Genomic DNA, 19169 nt, shown 5'->3' with positions numbered 1-19169 from the left:
TTATTTTTTATTTAGCCTCGTGTGAGTTTTGTAAAATGTATTTAGTACTTACATCCTGTGAAAAAGAGGAAGAATAGTATTTTATAAGTACAATATTGATTGCTTCTGATTGTCACATACAGCCATACACAGTGCCTTGTTTTACTGAAATTCACTCTGTTGGTACTTCACAGGTGCTGTTTGTTTGTTTGTTTGTTTTTATAAATAGAAGACAAGACCCTCCATCAGCAAAGATTACTACTTGCTTTGTTGTGATACATGCATTCTTATGGTGGTCTGAAATCTAACCCATGTTATCTTCCGGATAGATATCAGGCCAGGAAGATGTATTTTTTTTCTGTGGTCTTGTTCTTTTTAAACAACTTTATTGAGGTGTAATTGTCATATAGTAAGATGCACATATTTAAAGTGTACAGTTGATGTGTTTCACAGGTATACACCAGTGAAACCATCAACACAATCAAAGTGACATATCTGTCACCCCCCAAAATTTCCTCTTGCCTTTTGTAATTCTGCTGCCTTTTCGGCAGTTACTAGTTTGCTTTCTGTCACTCTAAATAAGTTTGCTTTTCCTAGGATTTTATCTAAATAGAATCTTACTGTAGTAGCTGTTGTTTTGGGAGGGGGAACTTCTATCACTCATCATAATTGAGAGTCTTTGTTAGTAATTGCTGAGTAGTATTTTATTACATATATTATACAGTAATATGTTGATACCTTTACCGGTTGAAGGGCATTTGGATTACTATTATTTTCAGTGTTCATTTTACATTGCCTTTTTCTTTTCCAGTTTATTTGAATTGAAAAAAAAAAAAAAAAAAATCTAATTGCTTGGTGGCCAAAGCTTCTACATACAGTGAAATCTGGAAGTAATAGGGATAAATTGTCCTTTAGTGGGACTTACCTTTGCCATTGTGCAGTTTATAAGTTGTTTTCTCAATGAAACTAATATGGTTTTTTAAGTGCAAACTTTATGCATTGACTTTTTAGTGGACTGTCTTAATGTGTACCTGTCTAGTCATTTTTAAACTTTATTAAATCTTTAGTCTACTATTTATATCAGGGATCCCCAAACTTTTTACACAGGGGGCCAGTTCACTGTCCCTCAGACCGTTGGAGGGCTGGACTATAAAAAAAAACTATGAACAAATCCCTATGCACACTGCACATATCTTATTTTAAAGTAAAAAAAAAGGGGGCGGAACAAATACAATATTTAAAATAAAGAACAAGTAAATTTAAATCAACAAACTGACCAGTATTTCAATGGGAACTATGGGCCTGCTTTTGGCTAATGAGATGGTCAATGTCTGGTTCCATATTTGTCACTGCTAGCCCTAACAAGTGATATGACGCGCTTCCGGAGCCATGACACCTGTGTCCTGTGTCACCGGAAGTAGTACTGTACGTGAGCAATGCCGCGCTTTGCGTGACCTCTCACTGACCACCAATGAAAGAGGTGCCCCTTCCGGAAGTGCGGCGGGTGCCGGATAAATGGCCTCAGGGGGCCGCATGCAGCCCGTGGGCCGTAGTTTGGGGACCCCTGATTTATATATTACTTTTTAAGGATTGAGTATAACTCATGCACATGAAGTTATCTCCGTAAACAGCGAAGTAGAGATCTAGAAAGTCAAGCCTAAAGTGTCACACAACTCCCTTTTCTCCATAAATGGAAAGTACCACTCATATCTAGTGTTGATATAGGTATTCAATACATTCCAAAGTCTTTTTGCCTCTATTACAGAAAAGCAGTGCCTTGCTTTGTGTTTATTGTGATATTGACACTTTGTGCTGGAATAAATCAGAGCTGGTAACTGAAATAAGGATAATTAATGCCTTGTGTTAGTTATAGGATAATATATAGAATATTGCCATTACAATATCTTTGGCATTTAAAAGGCCAATTGTGTTATTCTGATTTTATTTTTTAGTTAGAAAAGATTAGATATTTTGTTTTGCAGTTTTAAAAATAGTTTAAAATTTACATGTGGTAGACTTTAATCTTTTAGGTGTACATTTCATGAGCTTTGACTAACGCATTGGTTGGGTAACCACCGTCTCAATCAGGATGCAGAACAGTCTATCACCCCCACCCCCAGTTCCCCTCGGCTGTCCCCTTGTGAGGACCCTCCACCACTCTACCCATCGCAGTCGGTGATCTATTCTCCATGGCTGTAGTTTCTGCATTGAAAAGATTAGATTGGAAGAAGCTTGCATTAATGATTATCAGAAGTATGTTCTGATGGTGAAGGTGACGGGAAGAGAGTGGTTACCACAGTGGGCTTGGATTGATTATGTGCTGTGCTCTTGTGCCCTCCACGTTTATAATGATTATGGTTAACAGAGACTGAGCGCTCACTGTGCCCAGGCACTGGGCCAAATACTGCATATCTGATCTCTCGTGATCCTCATGGGACCCTGGAACTAGTCACTCATTATTATCTTAAACCAAAATTCCAGAGACGTAGAGGAGCTGAAGAGCCTCAAGGTCACATGAAGGGGCATGTCTGTCTTGCTGGAATCTGAGGACCTGAGTGCCCTCCATTGCAGTGCCTATGTCCGTTTCTGACAAAGTTATAAAAATTAGACGTCTATTAGTGAAACATCCTGTACAGCTCTGGGTGGGCATTTTCTGTGGGCACAGCCAGAAGAGGAGGCCCAGATCATGGGTCAACTGACTGGGTTAAGGTATAGAGTGACTAAAAGGACTGTTCTGTGGAATTAATCAAGGTAGAGGATTTCAACATTGGACCAACATTTAAAGACAAAAAAAAAAAAGTCCTAATTTTCTTGCCACTTTGCATTATTGTCCTTCCAGTGTTGGAGCTTCCCTGATTGTTTGTTTTTAATTTTGTTTTTCCCTTTTTTAGAAGCTGACATTGGCTTTGAAAATTACCATATGAATAATAGGAAAAGGTGACCTTTTTTACACTGAAGTTGCCTTTTCAAACTATCTAGGCCGTCACCAGCAAGACCTTTGCTCTTCTGTCATTTTTCCTTGGCATTTTATTAAAGTTTGTGATTCCTTCCTTGATACTTGTTGCGTGCATGTGTGTGATAAAATTGGATGGGGTGGGGGAGAGGGAATGAAATGATTTCTCATCCTTGAATTCGAATTGTGCCTTCAGGAATTCTAGGCCTTTGTTTTCAGTTTCTGCTCCCATAGCTAATGAAAGCTTTTTTTTAAAAGATGGTAGGAGGAAGTACAATAATTTTCTTGATAAAATTTGAAATCCAGAGATTAGAAACCTGAAGTTACTTTCTGGCCTTTTTAATCTGGAGTGGTTGCTTTGGCTTGTGACACAGGCCGGCAACACTAAAAGGAAGACAAATGTAAATTTCAGAGTGCCTTGGATTTTCCCACAGAATAATCTGGAAGGTCACTGACTTTCTTTATTAGAATTTATCTCAGCTTTGTATTTAAATGACGGGACAATCGTAATATTGTTTAATCTATTTCCATTCCCTCCTCAAATTAATGTTCTTAAGGATCATAGGATCTCTCCCATTCTACTAAAGACACACATATTTGTGATGGGGGTCATACGCTATCAGTCTCCTCTCTGTGAAAGAATGCCTGGTTTCAGGCCAGAGAAAGTGGTCTCAGACATGAAGAAATGGAGAATGAGACAGTACTTGTGAGTTTTATAATATACTTTAACTTGTCAGCATGCTTATGCAAATTATGTGCTTTCAGATATTTGGAAAATTGACCTTTTTGCATATTGCCCTGATCTTCTGAAAAGCATACAATAAAATAAAAATTCTACTGAATTTAGATTTGAATTGGCAGCTCAGATAGCAAGGACTTCTTTAAACATTTATGCTTTAACCCCAGACACTGAGTGTCCTGTTCCCTCCTGAAAGCAACTTTAAGCAAAGTAAATGTGTAAGATGCATACGGCTCTTGCTTTTCGTGTGTGTGCACATTGACTTTTTAGAGATCAGTAAAACAGTATGAAAAACAAACACCTCAGGATGGTTCCCAGGTTTAAAACCTAACACAGAGGCTAATAATATCTTTTCCATTCAAATGAATCTTAATGTCAGTATTTTGAAGACAAAAGAAATTATGTACTGAAAAACTCTAATTTATGGCCTAAACTTAAACCACGCCTCTGATCTGTTGCCCATTATTTTCAACACAAAACACTTTGATCTTTTGTTTACATATTTATATATGTACTACTTGTCTCTCAACTTGGGCTTCATAATACATGTAGCTAAGATGCTATTTATTTATTGAAATGGGTCCAGTGCTTTGACCTCCCTTTAAGAAGAACTAATGGGCCTGGCCTGTGGGGGGGAGGGAGGCAGTGGATAGAGCGCAGACCTGGAGCACAGAAGTGGCTGATTCAAAACCCTGGGCTGGCCCGTTCAAGGCACACACTAGAAGCAACTACTACAGGTTGATGTTTCCCGCTTCTCCTTGGCCTTTCTCTCTCTCCCTTCTCTCTCTTCTCTTTAAAATCAATATATAAAATTTAAAAAAAGAAGACCTAATGTGGAATTTTGGATTGGGGACAGTAAAGAAGCATTAGATAAATAGGTACATATCTAAAAACACAGTAAATTAATACAGCTGGTTTAGTAACATCAACAGGCTGAAGTCAGCAAACTGATCCATACCTGTGCCGGGCCCCGGGTACCAAAGAGGACAGGAACGAACCTCAGGAAGCCTATAGTCCGGCAGTGGGGACACTGAGCTGCCCAGGTCTGTGTCATTCAGTGAGCTAAGTGTGAGAGTAGGGGTGGGTGAGGAGTGGGTGTGGCCAAGAGAAGGGAGCTGCTCACTCCGGAGATTCATGGCTAGCTCCAGGCTCAGGTGGCGTCTCAGCTGGGTTTCAGAGGGTAACAGGCCTTAGGAGATTGGACACCCTGTGGTACAGCGAGCCTGGGGCGAACTGGGCAGCATATTCATGTGAGAGCTTGGCTACACAGAGGCAGTGTGGTTGTGACCGTGCCTGAGCCGTGGGCTGGAGGTGTGGGCAGGGCTGACAGAGGGCTTGCAATGCCAGGGGAGACACCAGGGAGGAGTTTAGAGTTGGGGACTTCTGCTCTAGTGATAGTTTTTTGGGACAGGAAAGTACAAGGGTGGAGACAGGAGGTACTTTAAGAGGATATGGTTGTGGAGGAACCTTTAGGATAAGCAGATCTTTGGGGTTTGGAACTTCCTAGCAAATAATGATTTTGTCTTCCTGTGGGACAGTCTGTGGCTGTCATCTGTTCTGTCCCAGATGACAGTTATGTGCATGCAGTGAGAGAGGTCCCCGGATTCCCTGGTAAATGATCTTTCTGTATTTGGACTTCATTCTTCCCACCTTTTATAAGAATGGTTGGGAGACAGGCGTACCTTGCTCTGGGCACCAACCACCTCTGTCTGTTTTTCTATTGAATTGTTTTATTTTGCATACTCATCTGCTTCTGGTTATATATCTTCTAAATATGCTCTCCCTATTTGTGATACCCTCCCATTTCTTTTTTTCTTTAAAAATTTTTTTTCCATTGATTTGAGTGGGGTGAGGGAGAGAGAAGCATCAATCCTCTGTTCCCCTTAGTTTCATTTAGTTGAGTGCTCATTGATTGCTTCTCATATGTGTCCTGACCAGAGATTGAACCCGTGACCTTGGTGTGCCTGACTCTTGATCCACTGAGCCACCCTGCCAGGGCCTCCCTCTAATTTCTTTATATTTTTTAACTTTTTGTTTTGAAATAATTATAGACTCACAGGAAGTTGGCAAGAAAGGAAAACCTTGTGTACCTTTCCTTCAGTTTACCCCAGTACTGACATCTTGCATAACTATAGTGCAAATAGTCAAACGAGAATATTGGCAATGGTACCATCCACAGAGCTTACTGGATTTAACCTGTTTTATGTGCATGTATTTAGTTCTATGCAATTTTACCACTTATGTCTATTTGTGTAAGCAACACCATAGTGAAGGTATAGAACTCCATCGCCAGTCTCCTCTCATAGCTACCACTGCCCCCCATGTCTAACAAGGGCAACTGCTAATATAGTTTTCACTTCTGTGATTCTGTTATTTCAAGAATGTGCCTGACCAGGTGGTGGCGCAGTGAATAGAGCATCGGACTGGGATGCGAAGGACCCAGGTTCAAAACTCTGAGGTTGCAGACTTGAGTGCGAGTTCATCTGGCTTGAGCGTGGGCTCATCTGGCTTGAGCGTGGGCTCATCTGGCTTGAGCGTAGGCTCACCAGCTTGAGTGTGGGATCATAGACATGACTCCATTGTTGCTGGCTTGAAACCAAAGGTCGCTGGCTTGAAGCCCAAGGTCTCTGGCTTGAGCCCAAGGTTGCTGGCTTAAGCAAGGGGTCACTCACTCTGTTGTAGCCCCCTGGTCAAGGCACATATGAGAAAGCAATCAATGAACAACTAAGGTGCCACAATGAAGACTTGATGCTTCTCATCTCTCTCCCTTTCTATCTGTCCCTATCTGTCCCTCTCTCTGTCCCTCTCTCTGTCTCTGTAGCAAAAATAAATAAATAAATAAATAAATTATATAAATGGAGTCATACATTATATAACCCTTTCAGCTTGTCTTTTTTCACGCAGCATAATTTTCTTGTGATCCATTCAGGTTGTTGCATGTATCATCCTATTTTATTGCTGAGTAATAATAGATATACGAGAACGTAATAATAAATATATCCATGTCACCTATGGAATGACATCTGGATTGTTTCCAGTTTTGGGCTATTGTGAATACAATTGCTGTGAACATCTGTGGATAGATTTTTATGTGAGCCTAGGTTTTCGTTTCTCTGGATTAAATTACCAGGAGTGAAATTTTTGGGTCATGTGATAAGTGCATGTGTAGTTTTATGAGAAACCGCCAATCTCTTTTTCCAGAGTGGCTGTACCGTTTTACATTCCCACCAGCAGTGTATGAGAAATCCATTTTCTCTGCAAGCTCACCATGTGATGTTATCACTGACTCTATTCGCCATTTCTGCTATGTATGTAGTGGTATCTCTTGGTTTTATTTTCCACTTGCTTGATAGCTAATGGTGTTGAATATCTTTGCATATGCTTGTTTACCATCTGTATGTCCTCTTTGATAAGACACCTGTTCATGTCTTTTGCCCATTTTTTTTTACTGGATTGTTTATATTTTTTGCTGTTGAGTTTTACAAGTTTTTTATATGATCTAGTTTGTATGTTCTTTGTTGGATATGTGGATTGCAAATATTTCAGTCTGTAGAGAAGGTTTTTATTTATTTTTTTGGTAGAGAAGTTTTAATATTAATATGGTCAGTTCTACCATTCTTTTTCTTTGTGGTTTGAAGTTTTTATACCTTGTTAAAAAACATTTTTCTTACTCTGAGTTCATGAAAATCCTTTTGAGAAGGTTCTAATTTTCCACATTCGAGTTTTTAGGCTCTCTGTAAGGTGACCAATTGTCCTCCTTTAGAGAGGACAGTCCTTTTGTAAGTTTCGTCCTCCCTCGAAAAGTGTCCTCTTACATGTCCTCCTTTTTGATATTGGAAGACTAATCTGTAAATGTCCGTATTTGATCGATGCAGAGTCGATCCATTGAGTATGATGTGACGTATTTATATTTGACATGACAATTCGTCAAGGATCAGTACAGTGCAGGAGACACGATTATGAGACGCATGCACTATGCACAGGAGACCTTGAGAGAGAGAGCGTGATATACCGAACGCACAAATGGCTTTGTGTACCTCTTACTGAAACACTACACGGCACATACGACATTGTAGACTCACGATTATTTCTTTCTCAGTGAATATTCAATTATAGACAGGTAAGCACAATTCATGTTTTATTAATTCATTATCTATTAATTTCCAAATACCTGTACATATTTTTTATTTACAAGTATTTTCCCGAAATTCGAGTTTTAAAGTGGAAATCTAACCTTAAACCATATGTATTAATAATGCATTTTGATTAAATAGTTGCATAAAACAGACGTTTTTTAATTAGAAAATGAGAAATACACCTGAACATCACTCCTAATTAGTGGTTTTGTTTGATATTTAGTTTTTTTCATTTAGCTTCTGGAAAATTAGCCTACCATCATGTAACATTTTCAGTTCCTAATGTGCTTGCATTATTTGTGTAGCTCTATATTTTGTTTTTAATTTTAAATTTCATTTAAGGGGTGGAAAAATCAAAAAAAGAGAAAATGTCATTTCAACAATAAACTGAAAAAGGAATTTCCATTCCTCATATCAAAGAAAGATACTATTGTTTTCTGCAGTATTTGCAGTGGAGAATTTTGTATTGCAGTTGGGGGCAGAGCAGTGATAACGAAACACTTGACCACCAACAAACATGAGCAATCATTAGATGCATCAGCTTCCAGTTATAAAGTAACCAGTTCTATTAAAACTTCAAATTATTCTGAAGATGAAAAACAGTTGACTGAAATGGAGGGAACATTTGCATTTCATACCATAATTCACAAAGTTTTTATAGTATGGATTGTACAACTAAATTATTGAAAAAGTTTCACAATGCAAAATTTTCATGTGCCAGGACAAAATGCGAGGCTATATTGAAATTAGTATTTAAAAATTACTGTGACAAAATACTTACTACAGAGGACTTGGAAACTGCAGCATTTGTAATAATTTTATCTGATGCATCAAATCATAATGAAATTAAAGTGTATCCAATAATAATATTTTAATATTACCAAGGGCATTCAAGTAAAAATTTTAAATTTAGAATCCATTGACGGCGAAACTTCTGAAATTTTGTCAAACCATCTATACAGAGTAATAAATGAAAACAATTTGAAATCCAAAGTTGTTGCACTAACGCTGATAATACAAAGACAAATTTTGGTGGGCAAAGATGCAAAAGGGTGAATAATGTGTATGTAAAATACAAGAGTTACTCCAAAAGAAAATACTAGGAATAGGTTATAATGCACATATTTTGTCAAATGCAATCAACACAGCATCTTGTGCCATGTCAATTTTGATGTAGAAGTAATAACAACTACAATTTATTAGCATTTTAGTCATTTTACTGTTCATGTTGCTACTTTAAAACAATTTTGTGAAGAAGCAAATGTTGAATACAAAAAACTTTTAGGATATTCAAAAGTTAGATGGCTTGTTCTAACACCTGCTATAGAGTGTGTTCTACAATTATTTGAGCCTCTCTGTTCATATTATTTGTTTAGACAAATGTTCTAAAATCCTGGAATCATTTTTCAATAATAAAATATCTGAGATATTAATATATTTTGTACATAATTGAGCATCTATTTTTCACAAAACAATTCAAAAGATTGAAGGTGGACACATTTCAGCTACGGAAGTTAGTCTTATTTTGAATGAGTTTATCCTTCAATATAAATCTCATTTTGAAGAAAAATTTTTTCCTTTAATTATAAGAAGAAATTTGTCAGACTTAGAGGAATCAAATTCGTGCATAACAGAAAGGTTTATCAAAGAAGTGCAGATTTTTTACCAGACATGTTTTCAATATATTGAAGAATAGTCTGAAACAAACATCATGGGAAATAACAGTTTTCAATGGTGTTTTTTTACTTCACCGCAAATATATTGGACAGATATTGAATCTTGTCTTGAGTTTTTATCTAAAGAAATGCCAGACATCAAAATGGATGACATTTGTCTCTTTAAAGAAATTAGAAGACTGAATGTATATTTTAATTCTGAAAAATTAATACAATGGGAAAATGAACACAATGAAATTAATAAAAGATGGGTGGAAATATTCAGCCATTTCAAAAATGAACATATTCCATGTGAAATTTTATTTATTCTTGTTCAATTTACACTGTGCTGCCCTGGAACTAATGCAGTGGTTGGAGGAGTTTTTTCAATTACTAATGATTTTTGGACAAGTGAGAAATCGAGATTGAATGTTGATACTCTAGCTGCAGCACTTGCTATAAAATTCAATATGAAGGATATTTCTTGTTCAGATATTACCAATATATTGTTACAAGATGATACATTGACAAAAAATATTCATTCAATGGAAAAATCCTCATTTAGATAATATCTAAATGAGTAATTTTTTCTTACAATTATTAAAAATTAATAGGCATGTAAGCAAAATTACAATATAAAATATTACAAATCTTTTTATTATGTATTTATTATATTATAGTGTGTTATTGTTGCAATAGATAAAATATTTCCTTTATTTACAATATTGTTTTCTTCCATTTATTTTTGTCCTCCTTTTCATTGTAAAAACGTTGGTCACCTTACCTCTGTACTGCAGTTGATTTTTGTTCTGTGTACAATAGTGGTCCAGTGTTATTTTTCCAAATGGAAAGGCAGTTGTCGGACCACAGTTTATTGAATGAAGTGTCTTCATTTCCCTCTGATCTGCAGTGTGGCGTCCATCATCCATCTCTGTAAATGCAGAGGTTTTCTTCTGCTCTGTAATCTGTTTCTTTGGCCTGCTGTTTACCCTTTGCCAGTACGTACACTGCTTTATTAACTATCACATTGTGGTAGTTCTGCTATGTCTGATAAGACTAACCCCTACTTTTGTTCTTTTTTTCTTCTCTCAAGTCTTTTTTGCTCTTCCTTAGATTCCCCGTTCAAGGTTGTGGCTGGAATTATGTTAGGTTTGAAGATCAACTTGAGGACTTCTTGAACATATCTTACTAAACTTATAGATATTTTACATTTGTGGGATGTTGGTTTGATGATATTTTAATAAGTCTAAATTTTCTACCTGTTTAAAAGAAATTGCTTTCCAAGGTTCACCATTAAACACATTTGCTACATTTTTTTAAAAGTCTTTTTTTATTTTTTATTTATTTATTTTTTTTACAGAGACAGAGAGAGAGTCAGAGGGATAGACAGGGACAGACAGACAGGAATGGAGACAGATGAGAAGCATCAATCATTAGTTTTTCGTTGCATGTTGCGACTTCTTAGTTGTTCATTGATTGCTTTCTCATATGTGCCTTGACTGCGGGTCTTCAGCAGACCAAGTAACCCCTTGCTGGAGCCAGCGACACTGGGTCCAAGCTGGTGAGTTTTTGCTCAAGCCAGATGAGCCCATGCTCAAGCTGGCGACCTCAGGGTCTCGAACCTGGGTCCTTCAACATCCCAGTCCAACGCTCTATCCACTGCGCCACCGCCTGGTCAGGCTCTACATTTTTTATAAATGCTTTATTCAGATTAAGAAATTTCTATTCTCAGAAATTTAATTTTTAAAATTTTTATCTGCCTCTGTTAGAATGATCTCTCTTCCTCCCTCTCTCTCTCCCTCCTGCAGCCATGACTTGATTGGCTCGAGTACATTGACCCTGGGTGCTGAGGATGGCTCTGTGGAGCCTCCACCTCAGGTGCTAATAGCTTGGTTGCGAGCATGACCCCAGATGGGCAGAGCATTGGCCCAGATGGGGGGTTGCTGGGTGGATCCTGGTTGGGGTGTGTGTGGGGGTCTGTCTCTCTATCTCCCCTCCTCTCACTTGGATAAGAAGAAAAAAAAAGAATTGGTTGCATGTCTCTAAATTAACATATTTCTGCTTTATTAGTGTTGTGTTGTTATTTTTTATTATTATTATTATTATTATTATTATTGGGTGTAGGCTTTGCTTCTGAAGCATTCCATTCACATTAAAGGGAGTTTTTGCCCTGGCTGGGTAGTTCAGTTGTTTAGAGCATCGTCCCAATATGCCAGAGTTGTGGGTTTGATCCCCTTTCAGGGCACATACAAGAATCAACCAATGAATGCATAAATAGATAGAACAAATCAATGTTTCTCTCTCTCTTCAATCAATAAATAAAAACTTTAATAACATTAAGTATAACCCCTGTGCCCCACCATATAATAAACAAATATACACACATTTCCCATCCTTCTAATATTGTGGGGGGTTTTTTTGTGTTTTTCTTTTTTTGTGTTTTTCTGAAATGAGAAACGGGGAGTCAGAGACAGACTCTCACATACAACCAACTGGGATCCACCCAGCATGCCCACCAGGGGGTGATGCTCTGCCAATCTGGGTTGTGGGGCCATTGCGCTGTTGCAACCAGAGCCATTCTAGTGCCTGAGGCAGAGGCCCTAGAGCCATCCTCAGCACCCAGGCCAACTTTGCTCCAATGGAGTCTTGGCAGTGGAGGAAAAGAGAGAGACAGAGAGAAAGTAGAGGGGGAAGAAGGGAGAAGCAAATGGGTGCTTCTCCTAAGTGCCCTGGCTAGGAATTGAACCCAGTATTTCCACATGCTGGGCCGACACTCTACTGCTGAGCTAGCTGGCCAGGGCTCTGATATTCTTTTAAACATAATATTGTTTAGGTCAAGATTTAGTGTTATCATGATTCTAAATGCTGGCCGTCACACAGCACTCTACTTTTTACTTCCTGCACATTTTTTTGTTTATCCTGGAAGCAGTAACTGCCTTGTTATTCAGTTGTTTAGCTTCCTATGCAGCTGTCCTTAGATCTCCTATTCCTAACCAGTGGTCTGAAATTCATCTGGATGCCTGCAGGCACTTCTTGACCGGGCACCTCCTGGAGCCGTGCAGCCTGCTTCCGCCTGCCCGGATGGTTCTCTTCTGGGCCAGCACCACGGTCTCAGGCAGGGGTCTGCTTTCCCGAGACCCCGGTATCCTCTGCCTTTCGCCTGTCTTGGCCTTCCTGTTGCCTATATCTTCCTCTTTCTTGGTTAGTTTCCTCATTTTGGCGAAGCACATCTTTAGTAGTTTCCTGAGGAAGGATGTATGAGTCTTAAAGTTTTTAAGACTTTGCATGTCTAAAAATGCACTCCCTCCCACCGTGTTTAAATACAGTTGGAGGTTGGAAACAATTTTCTTCAGAAATTTGAAGGTATTTCTTCATTTCTTTGAAGTCTCCAGAGGTGCTTTGGCCAATTTGGAGCAGATACTCTCTTACCACCCCCTCTCCTCCTAACCCTCTTCCCCTACACACACTTTTATGCCCCAATATGGAGCTGTTTCCATCCTAATAATTTTCACAAGTTGGTCCTCCTATTCTGGTCCTTTAATTTTTATTTATTCTTATTTTTCACCCTTTTTTTTTATTTTTGCTGAAGTTTCTGAATGACTTGCTGAACTTGATCTTTCAGCCCTTCTGTTACTTTGTGGGTTGTTTTTTTTTAATTTCAGCTATCATAGTTTTAATTTGTTGTTTTCCAAAAGCTTCCTTTTGGAAAGTTATTTATTGCTTTATGGACACAATATCTCCTATCTCTCTGATAGTAATGATAGTTTCTTTAAAAAAATTTTTTTTCTTTTCCTTGCATAGTCTCAGTTTCAGCCAAGTAGGGTTTTTTTTTCTATTTGTTTTGCTTTCTTTCATGAAAGAGTATTTCCTTAAATGGCAGGTGACTCCTGGTTGTTTCCTTGTCTTTGACAGCGGACATTAAAAAGATGGAAATTAGTGCTGCGCACAGATGTGCAGCTTGTGAGTGTGGGCTTCGCTTCAGAGCCCTCTATCTGGGCTGTTTCCTTGGGGATTACCTGATGTCAGTACTTTTATTATTGTTATTTTAACGTTTATTTTATTGATTTTAGAGAGAAGGAGGAAGAGAAACAGAGACAGGAACATCTGTTCCTGTATGTGCCTTGACCGGGGATCGAACCGGCGACCTCTGCTTTTTGGGATGATGTTCTAACCAACAGAGGTTTACGGCCAGGGTGTGAGGTCAGTACTTTTAGACCCTGCCTTTTAGGTTAGTCCAGTTACCCGGTGGGATGGTTACTGTCTCCAATTTGGAGAGGCTAGGCAGGTTAGAGAGGTGTATTAGTCAAGGTTGTCCAGAGAAACAGAACTAATGGAATAACATGAATGCATGTGCGCATGCTCACGCGCACACACACACACACACACATACACAAACACATGTATATGTGTATATACATATTTATTGTAGGAATTGGCTATATCATTTTTTAAAAATTTTATTGTTTTGATTTATTCATTTTAGAGAGGAGAGAGTGAGAGAGAGAGAGAGAAAGGAGGGAGGAACAGGAAGCATCAACTCCCCTATATGCCTTGACCAGACAAGTGCAGGGTTTTGAACCGGCGACCTCAGCATTCCAGGTCAATGCTTGATACACTGCGCCACCACAGGCCAGGCTGGAATTGGCTAAGTCTTAACTGAGGCTGAGAAGTCTCATGGTCTGGAAGAACCAGGAAAGCTACTGTATAATTCAGTCCAAGTCCAACAGCCCAAAAACTAGGAGTGCTGTGTCTCAGTGCACAATGAAAGTGGGTGTCCAACTCAAACAGAGAGATCAACAATTCACCCTTCTTCCACCTTTTTGTTCAGATGGACTCTCAGTGGATTGAAAGGTGCCCACCTGCACTGGGGAGGGCCATCTGCTTTACAAGTTTTCCAATTCATATGCTAATCTCTACCCAAAATACCCTCACAGACACACCCAGAAATAATGTTTTACTAGTTAGAGGTCATTCCTTAGGCCAGACCAGCTGACACACAAAATCAGCCATCACAAGGGTCATGTGGGCTGCAGAAGGTATCAATCAGTTTATAAATACAGGGAGTCCTCATGTTACTATACAGTTCTATTCCTACGACAGTGACATAACCCGAATTTGGGTGTAAGTTGACCCAAATTTTTCTGTGTCCTACCCTGACACAAACAGAACACTTGCGCTTTTAACAGTCCAAAATGGCTAGGTAAGTGTACTGGAGGACGCCAACTCCCTCACTCATAGAATGTGTTACTGCACATTCTTCCGCCTCGCACAAGTAAACGAGTTCGCCCACGTAGTCCGTAAGTAGGATGCTAACAGTGTAAGCCAAAACACTCATGTCTTAATTTTCTTTAAGGTTTTATGGGAGTGAGCATCGTAAACTCGAAACATCCTATGTCGAGACTGTCGTAACCTGAGGATCCCCTGAACTTGGATCCTTTATATTGCCAAGTAATATTCCACTGTGGATATATACCACATGTATATATAACTAAGTATATCCATTCATCAGTTGGTGAACATTTAGGTTGTTTTCATTTTTTGACTGTTTAAATAATGCTGCTCTGAACATTCCTGTTTACATTTTTATGTGGACACATTTTTATTTTCTTTGGTACAAACCTAAGAGTGGAAATACTGGATCCTATGGCAACTCTATGTTTAACTTTTTGAAGAACTGGCTAACTTTTCCAAGTGGCTGCAACATTTTATATTCCCACCAGCCATGTATGAGAGTTCTAATGTATCTTCACCAACACTTGTTATTGCTTGTCCTTTTGGCAAACAGTGCATCCTGATACATGTCAAGTGGTATATCACTGTGGTTTGATCTGGGTTTCCTTGATGGCTGATGATGTTGAGCATCTTGTTGTGTCCTTATTAGTCATTTGTATATGTTCTTTGGAGAAATGTCTATTCCAATCCTTTGTTAATTTTTAATTAATTAATTTTGAGAGAGAGAGAGAGAGAGAGAGAGAGATCAATCTGTTCTTGTATATGCCCTGACAAGGAATTGAACCAACAACCTCTGCGCCTTGGACAGGGCTTTAACCAGCTATATGGCCAGGGCTGTCTTTTTATTGTTGAGCTGTAAGAGTTCTTTGTGTGTGTGTGTGTGTGTGTGTGTGTGTGTGTGTGTATATTGTATATCAGGGGTAGTCAACCTTTTTATACCTACCATCCACTTCTGTATCTCTGTTAGTAGTAAAATTTTCTAACCGCCCACCAGTTCCACAGTAATGGTGATTTAGAAAGTAGGGAAGTAACTTTACTTTATAAAATTTATAAAGCAGAGTTACAGCAAGTTAAAGCATATAATAATAATTACTTACCAAGTACTTTATGTTGGATTTTCGCTAAGTTTGGCAGAATAAATCTTTATAAAACATCTTACTATAGTTAAATCTATCTTTTTATTTATACTTTGGTTGCTCCACTACCGCCCACCATGAAAGCTGGAATGCCCACTAGTGGGCGGTAGGGACCAGGTTGACTACCACTGTTGTATATATCCTGGTTGTGAGTTCCTTATCAGTTAACAGACTTACAGTTATCTTCTCCCAGTCCGTGGGTTGTGTCTTCACTTTCTTGGTAATGTCTTTTTATTTTGTTTTAAGCCTTTCATGCTTTTTAAAATACAACTTCATTGAGATATATATGCTATAAACTGCATTTAAAGTGTACAATTTAATAAATTTTGACATATGTGAATGCCTATGAAACCACCATCACAATCAGAATAGTGAACATACTTACCACTCCAGAAGTTTCTTCCAGCGAGCCCTTCCCAGATAGCAACCAGTATCCTTTCTATACATTAGTTGTATCTTCTAGATTTTTATATAAATGGAATCTTATAGCATGTGTTCTTTTATGTCTGGCTTATGTCACCCAGCATAATTATTTTGAGATTTACCTATATTGTTGCATTTATCAATAGTTTATTCCTTTTTTTTGTGGAGCAGTATTCCATTTTATGGATATATCACAATACATTTATCCATTCAACTGTTAATGAACATAGGTTTTTTTCAGATATGGCTGTTATAAATAAGGCTACTACAAGAATTTGTGTAGATGTCTTGGTAAAGATATAAATTTCATTTTCACTTGGGTAAATAGCTAGGAGTGGAATGGCTGGATCATATGGTAGGTATACGTTTAACTTTTAAAGGAACTGCCACACTATTTTAAAAATGATTGTATCATTTTACATTCTCACTGTCAGTTTATGAGAGTTCTAGTTTCTCTCCATCCTTGCCAACATTTAGTATGTATGATCTATCTTTTAATTTTAGTAATTTTAATAGGTGCATAGTAGGTAATGTCCGTTGAAGTATAGAAGTTTTAATTTTTTTTTTTAATTACAGAGAGAGGGATAGATAGAGACAGGTAGACAGGAACCGAGAGAGATGAGACGCATCAATCATCAGTTTTTTGTTGTGACATCTTAGTTGTTCATTGATTGCTTTCTCATATGTGCCTTGACTGGGGGCCTTCAGCAGACCAAGTAACCCCTTGCTGGGGCCAGCGACCTTGGGTCCAAGCTGGTGAGCTTTGCTCAAACCAGATGAGCCCACGCTCAAGCTGGCGACCTCGGGGTCTCGAACCTGGTTCCTCCGCATCCCAGTCCGATGCTCTATCCACTGTGCCACCACCTGGTCAGGCTAGAAGTTTTAAACTTGGATGAAATCTGATTTCCCAATCTTTTGTCACTTGTGCCTTTTGTATATCAAAAATGCTATTGTCTAATGCAAAGTTATAAAAATGTATACCTATGTTTTCTTTCTAACAGTTTTATAGTGTCAGCCCTTACATTTAAGTCTTTTCTTCTCTTTGAGTTAAGTTTTATATATATTGTGATGGAGGGGTCTGTATTCTTTTGCAAGAGGAGATCCAGTTGTCCTGGTACTATCCATTGAAAAGACTATTTCCCCATTAAATTATCCTGGCATATTTGTTAAAAACCAAGTGACCAAGGCCCTGGCCGTTTGGCTCAGTGGTAGAGTATCGGCCTGGCATGCGGAAGTCTCAGGTTCAATTCCCGGCCAGGGCACACAGGAGAAGCGCCCATCTGCTCCTCCACCCCTCCCCCTCTCCTTCCTCTCTGTCTCTCTCTTCCCCTCCTGCAGCCGAAGCTCCATTGGAGCAAAGATGGCCTGGGCACTGAGGATGGCTCTGTGGCCTCTGCCTCAGGCGCTAGAGTGGCTCTGGTTGCAACAGAGCGCCGCCCCGGATGGGCAGAGCATTGCCCCCTGGTGGGCAGAGCGTCGCCCCCTGGTGGGCGTGCCGGTGGATCCCGGTTGGGCGCATGCGGGAGTCTGACTGCCTCCCCGTTTCCAGCTTCAGAAAAATACAAAAAAAAAGAAATAAAAATAAAATAAAATAAAAACCAAGTGACCATAACTGCAAGGATCTGCTTCAAGACTCTCAATTTATTCTGTTGATTTATGTGACTATTATGCTAGTACTACACTGTCTTGATTGTTTAGCATTGTAGCAAGGTTTCAGGTGGGAAATTATAAATTGTCCAACTTTGTTCTTCTTTTCAAGATTATTTTGGCTTCTCCAGATTCCTTCATTTTCATGTGAATTTTAGGATGTTTGTCACTTTCTATAAAGAAGTCAGCTAGGATTTTGCTAGTGATTGTATAGAATCTATAGATCCATTTGGGGAGTATTGCTATCTTAACAGTATTTTGTCTTCTAAACTATGAACATGGATGTCTATTTACTTCAGCCTTTAATTTATTTTAGTAATGGTTTTGGTGTACAAATCTTGCTCTTCTTTTGTTAAATATTTTTTGTTAAGTATTGTTTTTAATGGTCTTGTAAATAGAATTGTCTTAATTTCATTTCAATATTATTTATTTTTGGTATATAGAAATATAGTTGATTTTTTAAATATTGATTTTATATCTTATGATCTTTCTGAACTTATTTATTGTTTTTTTTATTTTTTAGTATTTTCTACATATTAGAACATGTCAATTGTTAATAGATACAGTTTTACCTCTTCGTTCCCTGTCTAGATGTCTTTTATTTCTTTTTCCTTCCTAATTGCCCTGGCTAGAACCTCTAATACTAAGTTGAGTAGAAGCTGCAAGAGCAGACCTCTCTGTCTTTTACTCATTGTAGGGGGTAAAGCAATCAGTTTTTTACCATTAAGTATAATTTCAGCTGTGGGTTTTTTGTAGATGTTTTTATCAGGTTGAGTATGTTTATTCTATTCCTAGTGAATTGGCTTTTGTTTTTAATTTAAAAAATGGGTTTTGTTAATATTTTTGAATTTGTGAAGGTTACTTGCTGTTTGTTTGTTTTTTAGTGAAAGGAGAGGAGGCAGAGACAGACTCCCACATGTGCCCCAACCAGGATCCACCCAGCAAGGCAGTAGGGGGCGATGCCCTGCCCATCTGGGGCATTGCTCCACTGCTCAGCAACAGAGCCATCTTTTAGTGCTCGAGGCAGAGGCCACCGGACCCATCCTCAGTGCCCAGGGCCAACTCACTTGAACCAATTGAGACATGGCTGCAGAAGGGGGAGAGAGAGAAAGAGAAAAGGGGAAGGGTGGAGAAGCAGATGGTCGCTTCTCCTGTGTGTCCTGACTGGGAATGGAAGGCAGTACTTCCACACTCCAGGCCGACGTTCTACACTGAGCCAGAGCGGTTACTTGCTTTTTTACTTCAATCTATTAATATAGTATATTGATT

The 19169-nt window shown here is 38.6% G+C and overlaps 1 protein-coding gene across 1 annotated transcript in view; it reads left to right on the top strand.

Moving 5' to 3' along the window:
- SLX4IP (SLX4 interacting protein) overlaps positions 1 to 19169 on the top strand; it is a 229692-nt gene that overhangs the window by 2372 nt on the left and 208151 nt on the right. Inside the window, 1 exon segment of the mRNA XM_066387141.1 lies at positions 13533 to 13662. The gene's annotated coding sequence lies outside the window, so the exon portion shown is untranslated.

This window comes from Saccopteryx leptura, chromosome 5 (genome assembly GCF_036850995.1).
Source record: "Saccopteryx leptura isolate mSacLep1 chromosome 5, mSacLep1_pri_phased_curated, whole genome shotgun sequence".
Classification (NCBI taxonomy): domain Eukaryota; kingdom Metazoa; phylum Chordata; class Mammalia; order Chiroptera; family Emballonuridae; genus Saccopteryx; species Saccopteryx leptura.
This window is presented reverse-complemented; position numbering and strand designations above follow the sequence as displayed.